We start from the raw sequence: 10174 nt of genomic DNA, 5'->3' as shown, positions 1-10174 counted from the left end.
TCAACGCAAGAATAGAAAGAAGACTAAAAAGGAAACACCCAGCTGATCTCATAAAGGATATAAACTAAAAAACGCGAAGATGGCACCCCGCTGGGGGTAACCATCCACATGCTATTCAATCATATGTTATAACATTTTACCTAATGTCCCACTGGACAAATTGTAAAATTAAAAATAAACAATATAATAAAAAAAAAATCTGATCTTGAGATAGCCTTTTCTTTGTACCGAATGCATTTATTTCAAGAGTGACTAAGATATTTTGTCGGCCGGACGAATTGACCGCCCGTGGTAGGAAAGACAAAGTACAATTTTTTCTTAGAAAAGAAAAAAGCAAACTAAAAGTAAATACCGAAAAATATATTGTATGCATGTTTTAACGATATGATAACGTTTAAATATGGTTAACACTTTGACTGCCACGGTAGTCATCGGTGACCGGAGCGCTTGAACTTCTTACAATTGTAAAAATTATATGAAAATTGACAGCTAGGGCATTTTGAATATAACCGATAAATAGAAGATACTTCGAAATAAAAAGCGCCCCATTGAACAATTGAACATTTTTATTAGAACATCAATAAAAAAAATGAGAATCTAATTGTGCACTGTTCGCATCCATATCTTTGACGGGTAATCTACGAATATTATTATAAACACAGCTTAGAAAATAATCGTAAATGCTGCTTTATAATCATATAATTGAAGTTAGAAGTGTGCACATACCTTGCTATTATTTATAGAATGAGCAAATACCGTTTACTAATATCTTCTACGCGTTTCGACAATATATTCTGCACGTTTTGCTTACGACGAAACAACAAATGCGAATGGTTCGTTGAAATAAACGAAGCCTTGTTATAATATGTCGCTATCAACCGTTAGCAAGGCGCCAAGGTGGTCACCCGTGACCACCAATAAGATAAACGGTCCATTGAGGAAGAATGTTGTCTTACATCATCGATTTATTATTATTTTGTTACTATATACTTTGAATAATAAAAATACTCGCGTGGCGTCCTGGGCGAAACATGTGATTTCGGCGTGGCAGTCAAAGTGTTAAATTTGTGCAGAAGTTCAAAAACAGTCAATTTGATCAGCGCTGGTAGCTTTAGTGTTGATAAAACTTAGTTTTATTTGATAAAACTGAATTGAGGAAAATTTGAGCAACTTTGTCTTTTGAGTTTAGCTTACGTGGGGATAAAAATAATAGGAGAATAGGTACAATAGAAGCAGGTATCGACGAAGAATTTGGCTAATTAATTTAAATTGTTTCTATTTGTTACTTAATAATCTGAACATATTGTAGTGATATATAATGAATAAAACTGAAATGCAGATAATATTGGTAGTAGTTTGATTAAACTTTATGCTACTTTCTTGGAAGTTAAAGTACGAATCGACCTTACCGTGGAAATGTAACATTGAGCGAAGTATGAAAAGGAAAGAGTAAATTTACTATCATTAGAGAATGAGTCATTGCTTAGTCAATGTTTATTAAACGCTTGATCGATGATATTTCCTAGTATCTTGGCCAAAGGGTGTATTTGTAGCTTAGAGTTTGTCGTTTTGAGTGAATTCCAAGTGATGAAAATAACTCCTGTCAAATTAATTCATTTGGCGTTTAATTAACGCGATTCTAACGGACTGCAATATTTCTATAATTAAAATTGACTAAGTATAAATTTAACACAAAATAAACGAGACTTCGTATATGTATGTTCTAAATAAAGCTTCAAGCAAATTAGTATGTTAAACCTAATGATATTTTTAATAATAATGTTCTTTAGCATACTATATGAAAATAATATATATAAATCTAAGCTTCCTGGTATTTGTTAACCATATTTTAACTCATTAACAAAAGAATATTCCACGATTAAGAAAAAAGAACAAATTTGTAAAATCTAAAGAAGAAATAGTAACAGAAAAAGAAGAATTAAAAATGAATTGTTCTTAAATAAATAACAATAAATATTCTCTAACATATTGTATAAAAATAATGTATATAAATCTAAGCTTCCTGGTATTTGTTAACCACATTTTAATTCATTAACAAAAGAATATTCCACGATTAGGAAAGAAGAACAAATTTTTTAAAATCTAAACAACAAACAGTAACAAAAAAAAAAAATTAAAAATAATAAATTAAAGAACTAAGCAAATCCATCGAACTCGCGTTCACAATCACAATGTTACGATATATTATAACACGTTAATGGAGTTTCCCGAAGTATAACAATTCAACCGTGCAAAATGCATTCGATGTAATGCACAAGTAGCAATGCAAGAGTCTCATGACGAGAAACACGCGTTTTATAAGAAGACGTATGAACGACGTAGCTTTAACGTGGCTGCGATCCAAAAGCGTCAGGCATATTCGCAATTTGTCACACGCAAGGGTTTCGATGGAATAAGAATAACAGAGTGGAATAACATACTAGAGGAAGCGCGGCTAAATAAATTCGACGATTTCACGTCGTTGCTCAAGATCGTTCCTCTTTTCTGTTTCAGTTTCTCAAAGTCATCGATGACGTGTTTAGAAAAGGCAGATGGAAGAGCCAAACGGCCTATAACAATACATACAATGTCTAAAACGACGTGCTCGGAGGCGCAAACACGACAATTATATTGATTTCACAGTTTCGAAACGAGACACGAGAATACACCGATTAACGCCGAACGTTTGCATTTAAATTATCATTGCAAACAGCTTTTTCGTGCAGAATTTAATCCGGACGTTTGGTTGTTACGAGTTATTAAATATCACTGTCTCTTTATAATCTTTTTTATCAACTCACAAGAAAATAGCTAGACGTTTTTCTCTTCTTTTTCTTTCCTCTTCTCGTTCGAAAAACGGGACAACGTGGATATAAATTGGAGATTAAAATAAATTCTAATTTTAATTAGGTAATATTTTCGTCTGTGTTTTTGCAAAGATTTGATTGCCTCTAAAAATAACAGCAATATTTACGAATAAGTGGTAGCTTTTTAAGTAGTTGGCGAAAAGTTATATGGTTTTAATGGGCCGTAAAATTCCTATGAAAGAATCGTAACAACTTTTTCAATGTACACACACATAGCTGGGGACATTAAATTGATTTTTCACCAATGAACCTCGTTACTCTGCCGAGAATATTGCGATAAAAAATTTCGAAATTCAACTGTAAAACGCTTCGTGCTTAAATTGTTCTGGACAAGCTGCAAATCAATATAATTTCAGTTCAAATATTTTTTAACGTTTACTGCCCCAAGTAAAAACCATTCACTGGAAAACAGTAATTTCTACAAATACATTGAGCTGGCAACTAAGTGATTGCGGACTTTGTCATTATTTGGTATTGACAAAACCCGCAATCACTTAGTTGCCCGCAAAGAACATAACCTAACAAACACGAAGATGGTATCCCGCTGAGGGTAGCCACCCACATGATGATCAAACAGTTAAAAAATTCTACCAAATGTTCAAACAAATGGACAAACTGTGAATGCAAAGAATTAAATAAATAAAAAAAAAAACTTAGTTGCCAACACAATATTCTATAATATTTATGTATATTAATGTATATATGCAAATACTTACACCGGCTATTATAACAATATTCTTAAACACATTTTGCTATTTTTTAATCTTTTAGATTCGAATCCAGGACGAAGAACAAACACTTTGCAAAACGACTTGCCCTACTGTGGTCGTTTCTTTTTAAGAGCCTTTGGAAACTTCCAAGAACCCGAGGAATATTTGCAAATGGAGTGCTCAGGTTCTAGTTTGCGGTCAGTACGCTCATATTTTTGCGACCGTGATTCTTGCAAATCACAAACGAAAGTCTGCTTGTCTTGGTGCTATCTGTTGATGTTTAAACTTTTGTGGGCCAGCCGTCCATTACGGTGATAACGTCGCAGCCATCAGCTCTACGACACTGCTCGCCTCTGCTTCTCATCTTGGGAAGAAGAAACTGCTTTTAATCTTCAAACGGATCTCTTCTTAACCTTTCGCAACTAGATTTTCCCTTTGTTCTGAGATAAAACTTCCGGTTCATCGGAGACTTTCGTCTCTTCTTACACAAGAGGATTAATGATCGACATATAGCAATTAGCGATCGTTCTAAATAAATTCACCGGCGACCGTTCGTAAGACGAGACGCGTTCAAACTTTCAAGTCTTCCATTTATTGTCGAAAAATTCAGAACGCTGCGCGACAATGTTTCAAAGATCGAAACGTCGCGCAACAGCTGTCGAAAAGTCAAAACGTCCCGTGTTAATTCAAGAAAAGGTCAAAAACGTAATGGAACTTTCCAAGAATGAAGACACCGCGCAACGATGGTCGAAGATTCGACGATCGTAAAGAAAAAGAAGAAGAAAAGAATCAAAATTCTTTGCAACACTACACCACCTATACAGGAAAAAAATCTGGACGATTTCTCGATTCCACCGATTAGAGGCCGTAACGCACGTTTCGCTTTGGAAATCTTCCGAGGCATAGAGCACGGTAGTCGGCCGTAATCTGCCCGTAAACGGTTTAAGTACGCTAATTCTCCGTACCTTGAGAAAACATCTCTCCGACGAAGGCTCTTAGAAACGCTCGTTAGGCTTGCCTTGTAAGCCACGCGATTGCTATACCCGTGACGCCTATACGAGGATATCCGAGAGGCATTCTGCCGCGCGGCCCGCCGTCGGTTCGATCTTCAGATTCTGTAACACGTAACACGTGAGGATCGAAAGTCGCCACCGAGAATATCGTAACGGACGAAACGATCGAATACGGATACGTAAACACGAAGCAAAGGCGATTCGAACACGCGTCTAATACCGATTATACCACGTTTACACGAGCGTCTTCCGTTTGGACGCCGGCGCAACAAATAGACCAACGTTGGGTTTAGCATGATCGTTAAGGGGGCGAAGCGTGTTTCTCACGGGCGGACGCGCGAACGAACCGTCTACTCGCGTGAATTTAATCGGATCGTCGAGAACGCCGATCCGACCGGATGCTCCGTATCAATCGGCTTGCGTGAACATCGCTGCAAACTGCCGCTAATGAAATCGCATTGGATTCGAAGGCGAAGGATTTCGCTTTCTGCATGGCCACGATATTCGGCACTCGTTGTGCTGCTCTGCCGCACGAACCTTTCTCTTCTTAATTTTTCATTGGGGCCACTCTCTTTTTCGTTATTTTTATCTATTTTTGTTTGTTTGTTTGTTTGTTTGGGGGAATAGAAATTTTGGGATTCGTCGTGCAAATGTAATTTATTATTTCATATTTATAGCGCATTTTATACTGTCCGTGTCTTATAATGTGAAATACATTAAATAAATTATATAGAAATAAATTAATAATCGATTAATAAATTAATCGATCGAATTAGCTTTTATAGCTTTTACTTGCATGGATTACTATTAATTAGCATGAGCAGTGAGAAGGTTATATGACTCGTAAACTATACAAATTGGGGTATTTTAGATAATTTAATTTTTTTTGTTATAACCAACATTCTGATCTATTACAAATTTTCTGTCGCAACAAAAATTTTTTTGGAAATGCTGCTGCTATTTTTCTATTTCTTAACATTGCGTTTCAGATAACTGCGATATCTGATCACATCAGGTCTGTTATCCGGATGGATATTATTTTATTTTTTACTCTCCTCATGGTGATCCTATTTCGCAACGGACAAATATTTTTACTTACTAAACAAATTTTGTATTACAAATAATTTGGGATGAAAGAGTTTTTTTTTTATATAGGATTTGCAAATAGGATTTTTTTCATGGGACGTATCAAGAATACGCCTTAAGGAATTTGATATTTTCGTTCAAACAGTTGAGCATTATGTCCTATGTTTCCTAAATATATCACAAGTGTAGCGAAAATAAACAGCTGTTGGAACAACATGGAGCAGGCAAATGGTGGTAATTGAGTCCCGAAATTCACGCTAACGAAAAAAGGGGACACGTGTTTTAATTAACGAGGCCTCAATAAACTGTGAATAAATTTTTCCTGGCGTTCTACGTTTTTAGAAACGCAGCCGTACTAATGGACGCATTCGTCATCCGAGGATAAAGCTGTTAAGTCGAAGAGCAAACACATAAGACTGACGAAATTACAATTCGCCATTGTCCGATCAATTTCGAACGCAATGCCATAGGCGGAGGAAATATAAAGCTCGATTATTGCGAACGATCGTGTTCCAAGAAAAACTTATGGATCGTGCTAATAACCGCGTTAAAATCGATCTTAGATCCAACAGCCTAAAAAAAGAACAATCCCTTAAAGCTGGGAAAAGAAGTTAAAGTAAATAAAGGCTAAAAGAGAACCGAAGAATCTGAATACGAAATAAAACACTAACGAAGTGTTTCGAAAAATAAAAGCGAGTCGGGATAGAGAGGTCAACGAATAATTTTACACTCGGTACAAACAGCCGCGCGATGCCAGAGAATCGGAACTAATCTGTGCACGGTTTTATCATCGTGGCGTGGAACGCTCTCTAAAAACCTAGTCGAAAAACCACACGTTATATCCATGGTAATACCGCTGAATACTCGGGGAATTTTGTACCCAGCTCTCTTACTCTCTTCCTCTTTCTTCGTACTTTCTCACCTGCCTACACGGCAGAGTACACGGCGGTATCCTTAGCAGGGACCATTGTGTATACGCATCGTGTATTCACAGCTCCGCGAGACAAAAGAGACTACCTCCTTACGTGGTTCGGGAACGACTGGCCCGGGTGAGAGATGAGACTACGTAGTAGTCAAGCGCGGATTCGTAACTCGCCATCCGATTGGTCGGAGCTGCGCGCTCATTGGTCGATTCTCTCGACGTTTCGACGGCTACTCCACGCGGACTGTATCCTCCATCCTCGTTCCACTCGTTACGAACAGATTGTCGTTTTCGTCCCGCTTATACGATAACCATGTTCCTTCTCTGTTTCTCTATCGGCGGGATATTCAAACGTCATCGTTGCACTCGTGACAGATACGATAGCAACCACGGCCGGCTGTTCTCGAGTCTCTCATTCTCCTTCTCGCAGTCTTTCCTTGCCTCTCGGCTCTTCAATCCTTCTTTCTCTTTCACCCTACTCACCCTTCTCCATCAACGTATCTCTGTTCATCGTTTGGTCGCTTTCTCTCTGTCCCGCGAAAACAGTCTCTCAGCAGCAAAGCAGCGAGATCCCCCGGACGAGATATGAATTCACGTTCCTCCTTTTATATTCCACGCTCGCCTGCCCTCCATTTTGCTTGCTCGAGTCCCTTGTCTGCCTCGCCGATCTGCGACTACCGTATGTGTCGGCTGCACGGCTATCTCACAGGCTTCTCTTCTCTCCTTTTTTCCCCTCTCCATCTCGCTCTCGTCCGATCTTCTCCCGCTATATACGCGTATGATCGTGTTGTTCCGACGTCGTCGTAGTCGTCTTCGTCGTCTTTTCCGTTGTCTTCGTCGCCGCTGCCATCGTCGTCTCGTCGTCGTCAAGCTCTCTTGGTCGCCGACGTGTCTTCGTGCTGCTCCGTACGATAGACGCGTATATACCTACTACGAGTAAGTATGTACATGCTTTCACGTATACAATGGTGTGCAAGCGTACATATACACGGATGACATACTGAAATATCTATGTGCTGGTACAAAACGTGGTCAACTGTGGACGCCGAGAAAAAGATACAGGGAATAGGACCGTACAGTGTTTGCCCTATATGTAACGCAAGAAAGACAGAGATAGCGTTATACGAAGGAAACGAACAAGCAAAAGGAAGAAGCAGGCATCACTATGAGAGAAGATGGAGAAGGGTAGAAGGAGAAACGAAGCGTAAATATTAAAAACAATCCATCAATTAACGTTAATGCCCGAGCATTAAGCGAGACTGCTGCTCTCTTCTCGCTCTCCGCGGAGACACGTGTTCGTGTATAACTGTGTAACGGTCACACCACTTCTCCGCCGCGCATCTATGCGTATACGTGTACACACGCGACGACTGGTAGGTATCATTTCGGTTCGTTAGGCGCAGCCTGCTGTCGTATAGGCGTTACGCAGTGTACATACGTCGTGTGCAAGGTATACATATGTAAAATGTACACACGTGCGGTTGCACTACGTCCATCTGTACGTGCACATGTATACAGCCTCTATATGTACGTACACATGTACGAATCTGCGATAGGCACGCCTGGATGTGTGTGTATGTATGTATGTATGTATGTATGTATATACGTGTGTAAGTGACATGTGCATATATATATGCATACGCGTGTGCACATATCATACGTATATGCATGTACATGTACATATAAAGAAGTCTGGCCAACGGTTGTCGATGATTCGCATCGTAGAAACGTTTCCTCTCGTTGGCTGGCCGCCTCGTAAACGACTGGATGATCATTCGAACGGAAATGCTGGATCGGGACGAAAAGCCGGAATCGAGTCCCACTTGCTTTCCTTACCTGGCTGAATAGCTTCTTCGGGTTACACCTGTGTATACCTAGGTGATTCAAGTAGGAAAGGAAATGGAAATCCGTTAGGCTGCTGCTAGACGGCACCTGATTAACACGCATTCGTGTTTATTGTCTGTATTTTAGGGATTATGTTGGACACAATAGTTTGCCCCGATGCAATGAATATTTTAATTTCGGTAAATTTCATAAAGTTGTAGAATGGGTGCAAATAAGAGAGAGAAATAAGTTGGGAAAGATAATGGCGGGAGAAATTTTAAACAAACCCTTGGAATAAAACAAGAATTTGATGAAAAACAGAATTTGAGAATACAGAACGAAAAAATGTACTACCACAGTTATTGAGATCTCATTTCTAATAGATTAATATGTGTTTGTATATACGGATTTGTATTTCTTTGTACAATTTTCGATACAGTTTTATATAATATTTTTATTTTCTTCTATTCGATATCGATGAGTAGATCTATATGATTATTCGTTATTGAAAAGAATTGCGCGATACGTATAAGCGTCAGAAATAAAAGCGTCACTACTTTACATTTATGGATAGAAATCCGAGAGCTATATACCATAAGGTAAGGGAAAACCTTTCTTGAGATAGCGCACATTCACACGTGTATAGTACGCGCCGATGACACACGCGATACCTTTATTTTCTGATTTATTCGAAGAAGTTTTTATTTCACTCGAATAAGAGATTGCTCGTTATATTCGAGCAGCTCCGTTTTATTCGCAACTTTTAGTCACAGACCGTACGAAATAAAATTTTGTTCAAAAAATTTATGTCAAATTTCATTCGAGTATAATCGTATTTTCCTGTTTAAGATTTCAAAAAAAAAACAGAAGATATATTCGAGATATTTCATTCGAACCAAGTTCCATCCGATAAATTTATTCCAAATTTCATTCGTGTTAGCATTTTATGCGAATAAAGTCCAATCTCGCTGTGGGAACAGTGAGTAGAGAGATTCAGCCGATTTACCAGAGAACAACCGTTTCGTGCATTCCCGAGACAGTTGTCGTACCACCGCTGCGATTAGGTGTATTGTGGAGTTCACGAGTTTTGGCTAATCGGGACCATTCTTCGAGCGAAGATTAAAGGGAAATCGCCCTCTGACTTGAAGTTTTACGTGTTCTCCAGTGTTTCGCAGGTACATTAGTATAGCAACTATATGATTTCCAAAAGGAATGGAAAATTCAAAGATACGTGAAATTTATAATATATTCGTATACAAAAACGGACCATTCTCTAATTAATCTTCTATCTCGTATATCAGAACGCTGGATGTAAATTACAAAGTACAAAGTTAGCGCGCTTACTTGATATACAAGGTTAGTACGCTTACTTGATATACAAAGCTAACCTGTTGACTAGTAAAGACCTTTGAATAACCTTTGAACTTAATAATTGATTTATCCGAGGATATTCCGGTTTTGATGCATCGTTACGTTGCTATTACATTCTGCCATTACACGTACATTATATTATATTCATATTTTGAAACGTCAAAATGCATCTAGCTGGAGTTAACCCGTGTTTTGTTAATTTTTAATTCCACCTGAAAAAGAAGTCTCCGTCTGAAAGGCGACCTAGTTAACGGGTTAAGACAAGGAACGCTAACGAAGGACAATCATGGACAAGACGTGAGATTTTTAAAGGAAACCGAGCATGAAAAGTAGGTAGCCGGTATAAAGTATAAACGAATTCTAAAGGGCTAACCACAATTA

The 10174-nt window shown here is 38.3% G+C and overlaps 1 long non-coding RNA gene across 1 annotated transcript; it reads right to left on the bottom strand.

The window, feature by feature from the left end:
- Positions 1-1212: 1212 nt before the first annotated feature.
- On the bottom strand, positions 1213-8002 carry LOC122568282. The gene is made up of 4 exons (XR_006317038.1): positions 6599-8002; positions 3584-3941; positions 2442-2570; positions 1213-1600 (listed from the first exon to the last, which is right to left on the bottom strand). It is a non-coding gene; the product is annotated as an uncharacterized LOC122568282 (long non-coding RNA).
- Between the last annotated feature and the right edge of the window lie 2172 nt (positions 8003-10174).

Source organism: Bombus pyrosoma, linkage group LG6, assembly GCF_014825855.1.
Source record: "Bombus pyrosoma isolate SC7728 linkage group LG6, ASM1482585v1, whole genome shotgun sequence".
Classification (NCBI taxonomy): Eukaryota; Metazoa; Arthropoda; class Insecta; order Hymenoptera; family Apidae; genus Bombus; species Bombus pyrosoma.
The sequence above is the reverse complement of the archived record's forward strand: the minus strand, read 5'-3'. Positions and strand labels throughout refer to the sequence as shown.